The 13,445-nt window shown below is 44.6% G+C and overlaps 1 protein-coding gene across 9 annotated transcripts in view; it reads left to right on the forward strand.

Moving 5' to 3' along the window:
• The window catches only part of FOXP1 (forkhead box P1), a 442,295-nt gene that overhangs the window by 94,999 nt on the left and 333,851 nt on the right, over nucleotides 1–13,445 (forward strand). The window contains exon 3 of one of the 9 annotated variants that reach the window (XM_090021541.1): nucleotides 2,660–2,748. The exons of the other annotated variants lie outside the window; for them this stretch is intronic. The gene's annotated coding sequence lies outside the window, so the exon portion shown is untranslated. The remainder of the gene's footprint in view (nucleotides 1–2,659; nucleotides 2,749–13,445) is intronic. 9 annotated transcript variants of the gene reach the window in all.

Raw genomic sequence — 13,445 nt, forward strand, 5'->3', positions numbered from 1 at the left:
TTATCTATGTACTAAAATGCTTAATAGGTTAATTTATAAATTGTTGGGATTGCGAGCACGTGGTCTGTATATCTTGAGAAGTGGCTCGTTATTTTGGGGACCCAGCTCAAGATACCTGCTGCCTGGCTCTCAGAACTACTGAGCAGGCAGGGACTCCTAAGGGTGATTAAACAGGCAATGTAAAGGCTTGATATAGTTTGATCATTAGGCCTCATTGGCATCAAATGGGCTTTCAAAAGTAACGAACACATTTCCCAGTTTGGCTTTGCATGATTTTACAGCTTGAACTCAAGACACAAGTACAGAGCCTTGCTCAAATCCTGCTCAAAGGCAGGAATAAATGTCTGCACTTGCCAGTGGCTTTGCAGGATTTGGTTTTGACAAGTCGTCAGCTGCATGTTGGCACATTTTTATTGTATTCTGTTGCATCATGGCTTTTCCTTTGTTTAAATCTGACTTAAGGTTTGAGGTGTAATTGGGCAGCGCCATGGAGTTAGTTCTCTTAGCTCACACAGGATGCAAAACTCAGCTTCAAAGCAGTAACCTTCCTGATAAAGGACAAAAGACTAGGTGCTTTGCATGCTTTGAAATGGAGCGTGCAGGTTGGTGTCTCCGTATTCGTGGAGTTTGGAGTCTCTTCTGGAGTTACTCGGATCCCTGGTCACTCCCAAATTCTGATATAAGACACTTAAAATATAACCACACTAACAACATCACTCGGTGCAAACTAAGAACACAAAGTGCACCAGGTAAACTTTGTGAAAGACACTGGAAAAAGGCTACCATTTATCTCGTCTTCTAATATGAAAATCATCTCTTGGAGGGTTATCTTAGGAAAAGAATCGCTCTTGGAATGGTTGATACGAAGACTGCAGTGCAGGCCATAATATGCTCATTTGTCTGGAGCGGCTCTGTAGGGGAAACATGCTGATGTTCATCAGAGCAATTTGGAAACCCTACAGTGTGCACCATGGGTCCCATGCTAAATTTGTTTGCTCAAAGAAATGCACAGTTCTCTGCAACTGAGGGAAGCCCTGTCTGGAATAAGACTTCTAAAAAAGTTGAACTTCCTCTTTGTGATTTACGATCTCTTTTAACAATGCCACTTTCTCGAAGCCATGCATCACACACAAACAATGGGCCACATAGAAAAGTGTAGTCCCCAGAGGATTACCAAGCATGTAATTTTGTCTTTAAATTCTTACGAGTGAATTGTAAGAACATGACTTCATAGGAACCTCTGAGACATTTTAGCTTTTAATAATACTTTGCTGCAACATGTAATGCTTCGTTTTCACTTTTATTAATTAAATTGCTCCATTTGTGCATCTGTGAGGCGGTGGGAAGGGGATCCCGGGCACTGCAGCATGCCCCACCCAACCCCGGCTTGACGAACAAGGCAGTTTCTCACCTCCCCGGGGCAGGATCATGCCCCGTCTGACTGGGGCTTGTGAGGTTTTTCACTGCTCCTGCGCTCTCAAGCAAAAACTCCCTTGCAAACTACTTTCATGTTCTTTGTGTGGTTGTGCTCTGTAGCAGCAAAGCATCTGAAACTCTGTACTGCTGGTTTACACTGTGCACTGGGGGGGAATTTCCCAAATTTTTATAGAAAATATATTATTTGTAAGTTTCCAAGAAAATTGAGGTCAAATTTATTTCATGCTTTAACCCCCTCCATGCTTATTTTTTTTTGTTTTGTTTGGTTGGGGTTTTTTTTAAAACCGCAACTGACTTGAATGATGTAAAACAAACGTGACCAAAGATCTTTAGCAAATCTCCCCTGCCGTTCTGTCTGGAGCGACAGGGTTTGAATCTGACCGCTTATCGAACAAAGGGTAGAAGCTGCGCTGTTTGTAGTACAGTTTGTGGGCTTGCCCATAATAATACAATTATGAAGGTTAACAGGAAAAAACTGGGTCCAGGAGTGATTCCAGGCAGCTGGCAATCCCGGCGAATTGGAAGCGTACCACCAATGAAAACTGCAGTGAAAAGCAAATTAAACCTCATATCTGCCATCTCACTCGCTTTTCTCTGCTTTCCTGTTTGGACTTGAAAGGTGATTGGAGCCAAGGCAGTGACAGTTGACGGAAGTGCTGCAAGGAGCGAGTATTTATTTACAGTGAATCGTGGTGATGCTTGTTCAGGATGCGGTTTCACGCAGGATGTACTGTCCCCACCCCCGGTTTGATCATTTCTCCAAAAAAAAAAAAAAAAAAAGACAAAAAAAAAAGCCTTGATTATTTGAGGCCACAGTTTATGCTTGGAGAAACATTGTGCAACATGCCTGTGCTTGGAATGCTCTGTTAATGTACCATCATAGGAAGTTCCTGTATTGGGTATAGAGGACTAACTCGCATCCAGATGTGTTCAAACACAAATATAATCGTTATGCATTTAAAATAGGGAAGTGAGTGGGGTGCATATGCTGCAAGCTCTGGTTAATGTGGGCCACTGAATTCATTGCCAGATATGCTGTCAGTTGATACTTTTGTTTTTTTTGTTAATTTCTAAAACCAAGATTTAATGCTAATTAAATGCTAAACTAGAATTCCTTTTGTATCAAGTTCCTCGCCTTCAGTTTAGCTTTTGTACAGGGGATTTCATCCAGCCCTCTCTGCCTTGATCATGTCTTTTTAATTATTATTTCTTTGCCAACTAGGTTTAAAACATTTTAGAAGACTGTCGTCTTCATGGATGAGTTTCTCGGCCATAAGCAGGCAGGACTATAATGCTGTGTTGGTGAGAGGGGTGAGTGGTGCACAACTTCTGGCTAAACTCAACAGTTTGTTACATAAGATCACATATATCTGCCTTAGTGCCTTACCAAACTATCATGAAGATTGGTTTAGTCCAGGGGTGGGCAAAATGCGGCCCGTGGGCTGGATGCAGCCCGCCAGGCCGTTCTATCCGGCCCACGGGGCCCCTAAAAAATTTAGAAAATTAATAGTTATCTGCCCCCAGCTGCCTCTCATGCAGCCCTTGATGGCTTGCCAAAAGTCAGTAAGTGGCCCTCTGCCTGAAATAATTGCCCGCCCCTGGTTTTAAAAGCATTAGGCAGGCATTTAAGTGTAGTTTGTGAGTGGCATTGGTGTAGTGGAAAAAACAAAACCCTTAATGCAAGCATATTTCTGATACTAGTAAATGTTGGTGCCAGCCTTGTATATTCATACTGTGCCTTAATCACGTTCCAGACTTGCAGAAGATACTAGGCTGACATAGGTGGAAAATGAAATGCTCTTTTCACAGGACAAGAACCGCCCAAGCAGTTGCAGTGCAGAGTTTGCTGCAGTGATGGCTGGGGAGTGGGCTGCTCTGAATGGAGGTCGTCTATGGTCGAGTGTTCGTTTTAGTCTTGGTGCTTGCCACAGTTGCCCCTTGGCCTGGTCTGAAACTGCTGGCAGGATCCGAGGCAGCTTTATAATATACATGTCCCTTCACTTGGATGTCTACTGATTCATTTCATATGGGTCCCTGACAACCATGAGAACGTAGTAACGTGGTTACTACCAGTCTGGGCCAAATTCCTCCTCTGTGTCTTGGGTTGGACAGTTTCTGCATCTTGTTATCCCTAGGAAAAATATACAGCTTGGGGAAATGTTATGATGCACACTTTTTGTTTCATGGGTATTGAAGTGGAAAGCCATTTGAAACTTGGGGAGAGGAGGGGTTTTTATTATTTACTTTGACATTCCCTTTTAAACTCTTTTTTAAAAAGTACAATTTTCACCAGTTTTTGTGTCTGGAAGAAGGAATCTAATGGGTTTTTTTCCACTCATGGCTTTTAATTACATCATTGCTGTCGTTGGGCCCTTCCTACAACTCCCACATTGTTCAGCAGACACAGTGAAATGTTTTTAGGAACCTATAAAAGCCAGTAATTTGCATCCAGAGGCCATGGTTGTAGTCAGCATTCAGGCAACCGAAACAACTGCCTCGATAACTTTATGGCCGATACATGTGCTGCATTGTGTAGTGTGCTGTCTCACTGCAGCTTCAGAAAAATGAGAGCATGGCTACTTCATTTTGTATACCTCCCTTCTAGGTTGCATTACAGGTGCAATTTCATTAAGTAATGAATGGAAGAAGCTCCTGGGGATGAAAGTTTCCAAACTGTGCGTTCAACAGGAGTTAAAAATGAAGCCGGCGGGCGTTTTGGTGCATGCTTCTGAGATGTCCTCAGAGCCCTTCATTCCTTCCATCGTTGGGTGTGTGCACCTTGCTTTTCACAGCTTTCCTTCCCTTGTACTCTACCGGGCTGATAAACTTTCTTACTTCCCTTTCAGTGTTGTACTTTTCTTATGTCCTCTTGTCTTTCAAAAATCGACTTAAAGATAATGGGGTCCTCTGGCCACTTTCTCAGTGTGCACCCAGCACGGAGGGATTATATTGAAATGGTGTATTACCGGTGATGGACTTTCTTTTGAAAATTATATCGGCGATTCCTAGACGTATGCCGTTCTTGCAGTTCATGGCCCTGTGAGGCCAGTCAAGACCATGTACTTACAAAATGTTTGTAGACTTGGACAGGAGATGTGCAAGGTTGTCTTTAGTATTTACATGACCATTTCCTTATAATATGAATAACGAGGCATTAAACGGCTTTGAAGGCCCCTTCACAAAGCTCTGGTTGAACAACAAAGAGATGATTTTCCCAAATTTTCTTTCTTTCTTTCTTTCTTTTTTTTTTAAGGTGAAATATGTTGGATGGGGTTTGAAGGCTCAGTGCTTCGCTGTGTCCAACTGGTAAATCCTCTTGGGGAGAGACCTGATGTCGATTAGGACGTGGGGTTAACAGAAATAAGTAACCTCACAAGTACACTGGTGCCAGTGCACACTTCTTTGAAAAAGCCTTAAAACCAGAAATATTTGACTTTCACTTTTTTTTTAAAAGGACAACAAGAGAAGTGTAGCCTAGTGGTATTTATTGTTATGATTACTTTTTAATGGGTTGCTTTAAATCTGGGGAATTTCCCTTTGATACTCACCAACATTGCTTCCAGTTTTTTGTCAGTGCTACAGCAAGATTTGTTTTTTTTCCAGTCATTTCTTTATATGCTCATACACAAAAGGTACCCCAGCTATTTTAAAGTGCAGAGCTTCACTCCAGCCCTTGAGCATCAAATAACAGTAAGAACATGGCAGGGCGTGTAGGAAGTAAAGTATTTACAGTACGTGTCTTCTATTCCCAACATTTCCTAGATGCAGCTCTTTCTGCTCCTTAAGTTATATAAACATCAACAAAGAAATAAAGTCAGGTCCTTACTTTTATTAGCAGATATCCATGAACAGACTATTCAACGCATATTTAGTTCCCAGCAGGCGCATCTCAGGCAGACAGAGGCCTTTTTCATTCTGTATTTTCTTCACCCATTTCAAAAAGGCTTCTGGCTCAAAGTGAAATGTCCCTGCTGTGAACTGATGGGGGTTGAATTGCCTGTAGGGTTTGACTTTAATAAAAAAAATAAAAAAAATAAAAACAAAACTATACCTCACCTCATTGATACTGAATATGGCCTAAGGAAGGGAAAGTTTGTCTGTGTAGGGGAAATTTTCAGTGGGAACCAAGGGCTTTAGGAACACATCCCACCGACTTCATGCAGACTTGTATTGCTGAAACCTGTGGGCAGTTTTGAAAATCTTTCCTTTATTAAGTGATCGTGTCTAGTTTTGGCCTTAGTGAGAATAGGAGCCTGCTACTAATTGGTGCTAAAAGGGGTTCCTGCTTCAGTTCAAATTGTAGGAGCTTGTGGATTTTGGTACCGATCATCTAGCATGTGCTAGTCCTACTGATAGACGAGGCCTGGAGAAAGTTGGAAATAGTGCAGTAAATGCAAGTTACCTATCTTCATTGTCCTAAAACCTGCTGTTCACTCAGGAATGGGTAAAGTGGGATCGAATGAAAGGACACTCATTTGCTCGTAGCACCTTGCTTTTGCTAAATCTTTTTTGGTGGTCTTCAGTGATTTGCTAGGTGATTCCCAACCAGGATGGCAACCTGACCGGTGCCTGAAATTGCAGAAGAAACTGTCTTCTGGCTGATAGGAGCGGAGTTGATAATCTTAGCTCATTTTCATCCCAGTGATAGACTCCGGTTATCTGGGTTGGCAAACTTGTAGACGTAGCCAAACCTGCAGTCGGGACTCATGAATAACAAAAAGCAGTTAATCAATCAGTCAGTCAACAAAAGCAGATCGGTGCAGGTAGCTTTTATTTAGAAAATGATATAATCCATTAGTGCAGCTTTAATGGGAAGAAGGCGTGGGGGAGAAGAACAGCAGCAGGCCTTAAAAAAAAAAAATCACTCCTTAGACGAGGGTTTCTTTCATACTCGGTGTTACTCATTGGACTCCAATCAACAGTATGATGTGAACTATAAAGGGCAAGGGGTGAAGAAAAGAGCACTAGGTTTAGTATGTATTGACCAAAAGTTTTCCTAGCAATTCCTAGGGACAGCAGGTCAGTGTTACATCAGATAATCGTAGAATATTAGGGCTGGGGAGGGACCGCAAGAGGACATCTGATCATACCCCCTGCTCAAAGCAGATCCATCCCCAAATACATCTTCTCTCAGCCAAGGCTGTATCTAGTTGGGTCTTGAAGGATAGAGATACCACCGCCTCTCTGGGTAACCGGTTCCAGCGCTTAACTACCCTCTTGCAGAGAGAGGTTTTTTTCTAATATCTAACCTCAGCTTCCCTTGCTGTAACTGGAGCCTGTTGCTCCTTGTCCTGTCATCTACCCCCACTGAGACCAGTCCAGCTCCATCTTCTTTGCAACCCCCCTGCAGGAAGATGAAGGCTGCTATCAGATCCCCTCTCGGTCTTTTCTTCTCCAGACTAAATAAGCCCAGCTCCCTCAGCCTCTCCTCAGAAGTCATGTGCCCCACCCCGAACCGTTTTTGTTGCCCTTGGCTGGACTCTCTCCAATTTGTCTGCATTTTTTGTGTAGTGGGGCACCCAAAACTCGACACAGGACTGCAGATGTGGCCTCGCCAGTGCTGAACAGAGGGGAATAATCACTTCCCTTGATCTACTGGTGGTCCTCCTACCAATGCATCCTAGGATGCCATTAGCCTTCTTGGTAACAAGGGCGCACTGCTGGCTTATATCCATCTTGTTGTCCACTGTCACCCCCAGGTCCTTTTCTGCAGAGCTGCTGCCCAGCCGGTACCGGTGCATGGGATTGTTCTGTCCTAAGTGCAGGACTTTGCACTTGTCCTTATTGAACCTCCTGAGATTTCTTATGGTCTGTTCCCCTAATTTGTCTAAGTCTCTCTGAATCTTAGTCCTATCCTTCAGTATATCTACTGCTCCCCTCAGCTTGGTGTCGTCTGCAGACTTCCTAAGGGTGCAATCCATCCCATCTTCCAGGTTGTTGATGAAGATATTGAACAAAACCTGTCCCAGGACTGACCCCTGAGGCACTCTGCTTGATACTGGCTGCCAACTAGACATCGAGATGTTGAGCCCAGGTTTCCTGCTCTCCTCTCTTCTCCAAGACTGCCCTTTGAGCCTGATGTTTCAGCCAGTTTTCTGCCCACTTTATAGTCCATTCATCCAACCCGTACTTCCTTAACTTGCTTGTGACAATGTTGTGCAAGACCATATCAGAAGCCTTGCTAAAGTCAAAGTACACCATGCCCATGGGTCTCCCTGCCTCCACAGAGCCACTCATCCTACCAGAGAAGGCAGTCAGGTTGGTCAGGCATGACTTGCCCTTGGGTGAATCCATGCTGACTGTTCATAATCAGCAATCACCTTTTTTTCCTCCAAGTGCTTAGAAATGGATTCCTTGAGGACCTGCTCCATGATTTTCCCAGGGACTGAACTGAGGCTGACTGGTCTGTAGGTTGGATCCTCCTTCCCTTTCTTAAAGATGGGCACTATAGATGTCCGTCTCTAGTTGTCCAGGACCTCTCCCAGCTGCCGCAAGTTTTCAAAGACGATGGCCAGTGGCTCTGTAATCGCACCTGCCAGTTCTCTCAGCACCCTCGGGTGCATCGCATCCAGCTCCACGGACTTGTACACGTCCAGCTTTTCTAAATAGTCCCATATCTGTTCTTTCACCGCTGTTGGCTGCTCACCTCCTCCCCAAACCGTGCTGCCTGGTGCAGTAGTCTGGGAGCTGACCTTGCCTGTGAAGACTAAGGGGGAAAAAAAGACCTTGAGCCCTTCAGCCTTTTCTGCCTGCCCGCCTCCCCCACTCAGTAAGGGACTCGCACTTTTCCCCTGATCTTTCTCTTGCTGTTGACATACTTGTAGAGACCCTTTTTGTTACCCTTCATGTCCCTCGCTAGCTGCAACTCCACTTGTTCCCTGACCTCCCCGACTTCATCCCTGCGTGCTCGAGCAATGCTCTTATTCTCCTCCTTAGCTGTTTGTCCAACTTCCCACTTCTTGGAAACTTCCTTTTTGTGCTTTAGCTCGCTGAAGAGCTCCCTGCAAAGCCAAGCTGATCCTCTGCCATACTTATGAATCCCATGCATTGGGATGATTTGTTCCTGCCTCCTCCATAAGGGTTTTTTTTTTTTTTTTTCCAGGTACAACCAGCTCTCCTGGACTCTTTCCCCCCCTCAGCCATCCTATTGTCTAATTATGCCAATTGGGTAGTGGGTACAGGGCACCTGGAAATCCTGTATGTGGCAGGACATGAATAATGATAAGATAATTGAAGTGGAGCTGCTTCTTTCACTCTTAGACTGACGTGTGCAGTGTCAGGCAAGTAGCAGCAGAGGGCACTGAGCCCTCAGTGTCTTCACTGCCACGACCAGGGGTACAAGGAAGGAGCCAGGGCCTCCCGGCAGAGAGGATGCCACAAAGTGTGGCAGGACCTAGCAGCCCTTTTGCTCTGCCTGAACTCCCTGGGCAGGTCCGGGAACAGCCTCATGCCAAGCCTCCCAGGAGGAGGAGAAGCAGCCATGCTCTTTGGGCAGCTTTCCTCTCTGTTTAGCCTGTGGAGAAGGTGTGGCGGGGGGGAGAAGATCCCAGGTGTCCCTGCCCTCCTCTCTTGTCCAGGACTCGTAGGTGCCAATGGGAGGCTGAGTGGCACGTGCAGGAGCTGGCCAAGAGCATACGCGTGTGCCTGGGACAGGGACGGGGCGAGTGGGTTGCAAATGCCAGGGGATCACGTGCATAACCGGCGAGGCTGAGTCAGCCCGGTGTGGGTGCATCAGGGTGACAGTCAAAGGTCCGAGTGGGTGTCTTTTGGGGGAAGGAGTGTGGCTGGTGACTGATGGGAAGGGTCGCTGAGTTCCCTGCCTGGTGTCGGTCCTTGAAGCGAAAGGAGCACAGTGACAGGGAGGTGGCTGAAGGGCTGGCAGGCATGTGAGGCAGTGGGGCTCCCTTCAGTGTACCTTGGACTGAACCCCCAACCCTTCACCCCCACCTTGACTCGACTTCTTGGTGAGGTCTGCTCGGACTGGCCCCTCCACTGGCACACCCAGGTGGGCTGGATCTGAGGGAAGGGTGGAGCTGATTATTTGCAAACCAGTCCTTTCGTGCCTCTCCTCGCTCCTGGAAGTGACCAGCGTGTGGGCGGAAGGGGACCGTCACGACCCAAGTTGTCAGAGATCTTGGGCCAAACTGAGATAGCGGGTTGAAGACCCAGGAGAAAGGGATCACGGGTGTTGTCTGTGTCATGTGCTTGCATGCATGTTGTGCGTGTGTAGGTTCTGAATATATCTTGGCCAACAATGTAGAAGCACTCTCCATAGGGCTGTTTGTTTAAAAAAAAATTATAATCTCAAATCATTCGATAACACAGTTGTGCAGATTGAGTAAAATAAGATAAGCGGAGCCTCTAATACTGTGGTGTGGCTAATTGAGCCATGCCAAATCTGCTTACAACGTAGGCTCATCATTCATGAGTTATTCCATAGCTCCGAACTCATGGCAACAAAGGCATGTCTTGCAATTCACACCATCAAATGTGTATTTGAACAGCATAGCGTGTTAGTGTGCCTATATACAAGACATATTCACACACAACATATAGTGGTAGGGGAAAGAGAAAAATTATGTTTCAGCTGTGAATGGCTTGTCTTTACTCAAGCAGTGAAGAAAAAGCTGATGGCTCACAAGTGATCAAAGCCAGTGGTGAGTTATAGAGGTCTTTCCTCACAAGTGAGGAAAATATAGCATACTTCATCCTGCTTTATATACTGTTTGTACAACATATTAATGCTTATTTTTATTTTGGTTTAGATGTCTTTGTCCTGTGCCCAACTAGCAATTTTTTTTGCAGCCTCTTCTGCCTCTTCTGCCTGATGTTCTTGCCAGAGACCGAGCAGATTGGAAAGCCTTTGAACACGTTATTGGTTGAACTCAAAAGTAGTTTTCCTTATTGCTTCGTTGCAAGCTACTGGGATGAGCATAAGGAATTTAATTTTGATTGACATCTGATGTACTCTTAAAGCAAAGTGATCCATCAGCAGTCAGGCACCCACAACTTGTTTTTGCATCTCTGAGGGAGAGGCAATTTCGCTGCAGTTGCATTTCAGAAATCAAGTCTGAATTGCAGTTTCCCTTTGAATCCGCAGATGTGTTAAAATTGGGCTGTTTTAGGTCAGCTTGAGGTATCGAGTCTTAACGCTGTCTGCAAGCCAGACTTTGGGATCTTCTCAGTTTCTTTTACTTTGACTGCCTTGGGTTGAGCAGAAACTTCCTTTAATGCCTCAGCATTCTCATTATAGCACAGTGCATGGTAAAGACGGTATGGCCCCACCTATTTTAAAATGTACGTTTATGATGAATGCTGCTGTAATTCTCTACCAGTTGAGCAGAGCAAACTGTTTTGGACAATCAAACATAATTTATCCTGAACCTCACACAGTATGCTAAAAAACCCATGCAGATAAGCTGATATACAAATGACTGTCCCTCACAACATCTTTACGTAAGATAAATGACTATTTTCCAGGAGGAAAGAGAGTTTTGTGATTTAAGATGCACATTCCTCTCCCACTTCCCTGTGAGACCTCCTTTTTCCTCCTTTTTCCCGTCTGTAAAATGGGGATACTGCTACTCAACTGCCTGTCTGGGTTATTGTAAAGCATGCATTCATGTCTGCAAACCTCTTGAGTGCTTTGGTGGAGAAGAAACCCTGGAGTGCAGAATATTTCTTATAAATTCTTCTATTACCATCCATGTGGATTCAAATCTGCCAGGATAGCTCTTCAAGAACAATGGGGAAATTCAGGTAATTATTAGAGCAGTTTTTATAAAACTTTGTAAAAGGTAAAAGGTTTTTAATGGGTATGTAATGCTGAGATAGTGCAGCGCACCCTTAATAACTCATCCATGTAGCCTTTCCCCTTGCTAGTAAAGGCCTCTGAACGGGTCATTAATGGATAAATACTGTAGTTCACATCCCAGAATCACCACGTGAAGTTTGTACGGTTTGTAATGTCCTTTTAAGGGAGATTCAGGAATTAGCTGGTAAATCTGAATTGCTGCTTATTCCCAGGGTGGTCTTTTCTGTTCAGGGTTGTGGTCACTGTGGCAGGGCAGTTTGGGAAAGCTTGCAGTGTCACTTCCCGTGTTGTACCTGGCTTGTGGATCAATAGGGGACTTCATTTTTCCAGAGCTACAAGTTTTATAGCTTTTCAAGTACAGTAGAAGTAGTTTGGAAGAATTTAAAATGTTTTTACTGGAAATATAAGTATGCATGTGGGATGGAGGACAGTATGTTCGAGAGTTCGAAATGAATGATTAAATATGTTGTAATTAATATACTGAATGGAAAAGCAAACAGCTGAAGATGGTAATTAATGAGGTTGGTAGGAAGTGTTTTTATAAGACCCTCCTTTTTAACTTTTCCATTTTTTCTGTCATTTTTGCTAATTGTTAGAGGATTTGAGGTATCTTTAGCCTGAGGATTATGGCTTGAAGAAAATCTCTCCCCTTGGCAAGTGGGCGATTTACATCTTTCAGTTGAAATTCCTTTGAATATTTGGTCGGATGGAAGAATCCTTACTGAGCATTAGTTCCATTCCCGTCCTTTCATTTTCCTTTTGGAAATGACATTTGCTGAGGTTTTCTCCTAGCTCGCTCCAGCTTCCTACTTCTATTTCTGTGTTTCAGGCAACACTCTCAGAAACAGATGGATGGATAGCTTTCAACCCCACGTACACATACAGAGTCCGCATCTTGCACGGTATTCATTAGCACATGCAAGCGACAGAGTTTTGATGTTTGCTTTTTTTAAGCCTGCCCCTTCCTTCTCGCCGCGCGAGGGGCTTTGCCACCAAGGGGAGGTGCTCCGACGACGAGAAGTAACCCGACGGAAAGTCAGAGCGGCGCATTGATTTATTTGGGGCAAAGGAGGGCGGGGCAAAGGCATGTTTTAAAGCTGCTCTGATGATCTCTGATGTTTTGGAGCTGGTTTTGTTGTGTTTGCAGGTGTGTTTTAGCCCTGCGTGATTGCACAAAGACTGAGGTGATACTGTGAACAAAACCTGAGTTCTCTTTTTTTTCTTTTTTTCTTCTCCTCCTTTGCTTGCAGCCTGTGCCTGGGTTTTGATGTCTTGCTTCTCAGAATGCTTGATGGTGGTAATAACGGAAACAGCAAAAAAATGTCAGCTTGACTACTGTCTGCATGTCGGCACTAGTCCAGGGAGTTTCAAAGGGATGTTTTATTGATTCTGTAATTGCACAGTAGAATGGACAAACTGAACTGTACCTCAGGGCAAGGAAAGCCCCTGTCTAAACGGCATCTCTTGGATGTGTGCTTCGCTGCAATTTGGACAGGGAGTGCTCACTAGGTAGTATAAACCATGGGACCGAGATCTCTCTTTAACCCTTTCTGTGACGTGTTGCTGAAACCCATCTTTCTAGTTAGAAGACACATTTGGATGTTTATCTTGCTGGGATCCTATGATCCCTGCTGACTTCCTGCCCCTGGGGCGGGGGGGCTGGGCTCCATGATCCTCCAGGGTCCCTTCCAGCCCGAATGTCTATGAAATCCATGAAAGTCACAAGTTAAGTGTTAGGAGGGGTTTTTTTTCTGCTCCCAGTTTTACTGTGGCAGGGTGGGTCATCTGTGGGGGTAGCCGAGATGGGACTTTTACCCACCATCCCTTCCGCCTGTTAGGGCACTTGTATATCGTGTTATCATTGTGGTCTTAAATCCTTCACATACCATGTGGCATTGCCTCATTTGCAACATCCACCTCTTCTTAACTGAAAAACTGGCCTTCATCTCTTAGGAAATAAAGCTTCAAAATAATATTCATGCTTAGGATCTGGTAACTTCCTCTAACACAAGCTGATCACTTTCCAAAACTGAAGGAGTGGACTGAGCTGTTTTGCTAAAACAATTGCAAATTAAATTTGTAAACTTTTACTGTTGCCATATTTTTTCATTGGCACGCTCTCTGTCTTCTGTGCCTTTAATTTGGTAAGAGCACAAATCAATTAGGCTAACCTACGGCAATTCAAAACCTGTTT

This window comes from Crocodylus siamensis, chromosome 11 (assembly GCF_052110815.1).
Source record: "Crocodylus siamensis isolate JL-2025a chromosome 11, ASM5211081v1, whole genome shotgun sequence".
NCBI classification, from domain to species: Eukaryota; Metazoa; Chordata; order Crocodylia; family Crocodylidae; genus Crocodylus; species Crocodylus siamensis.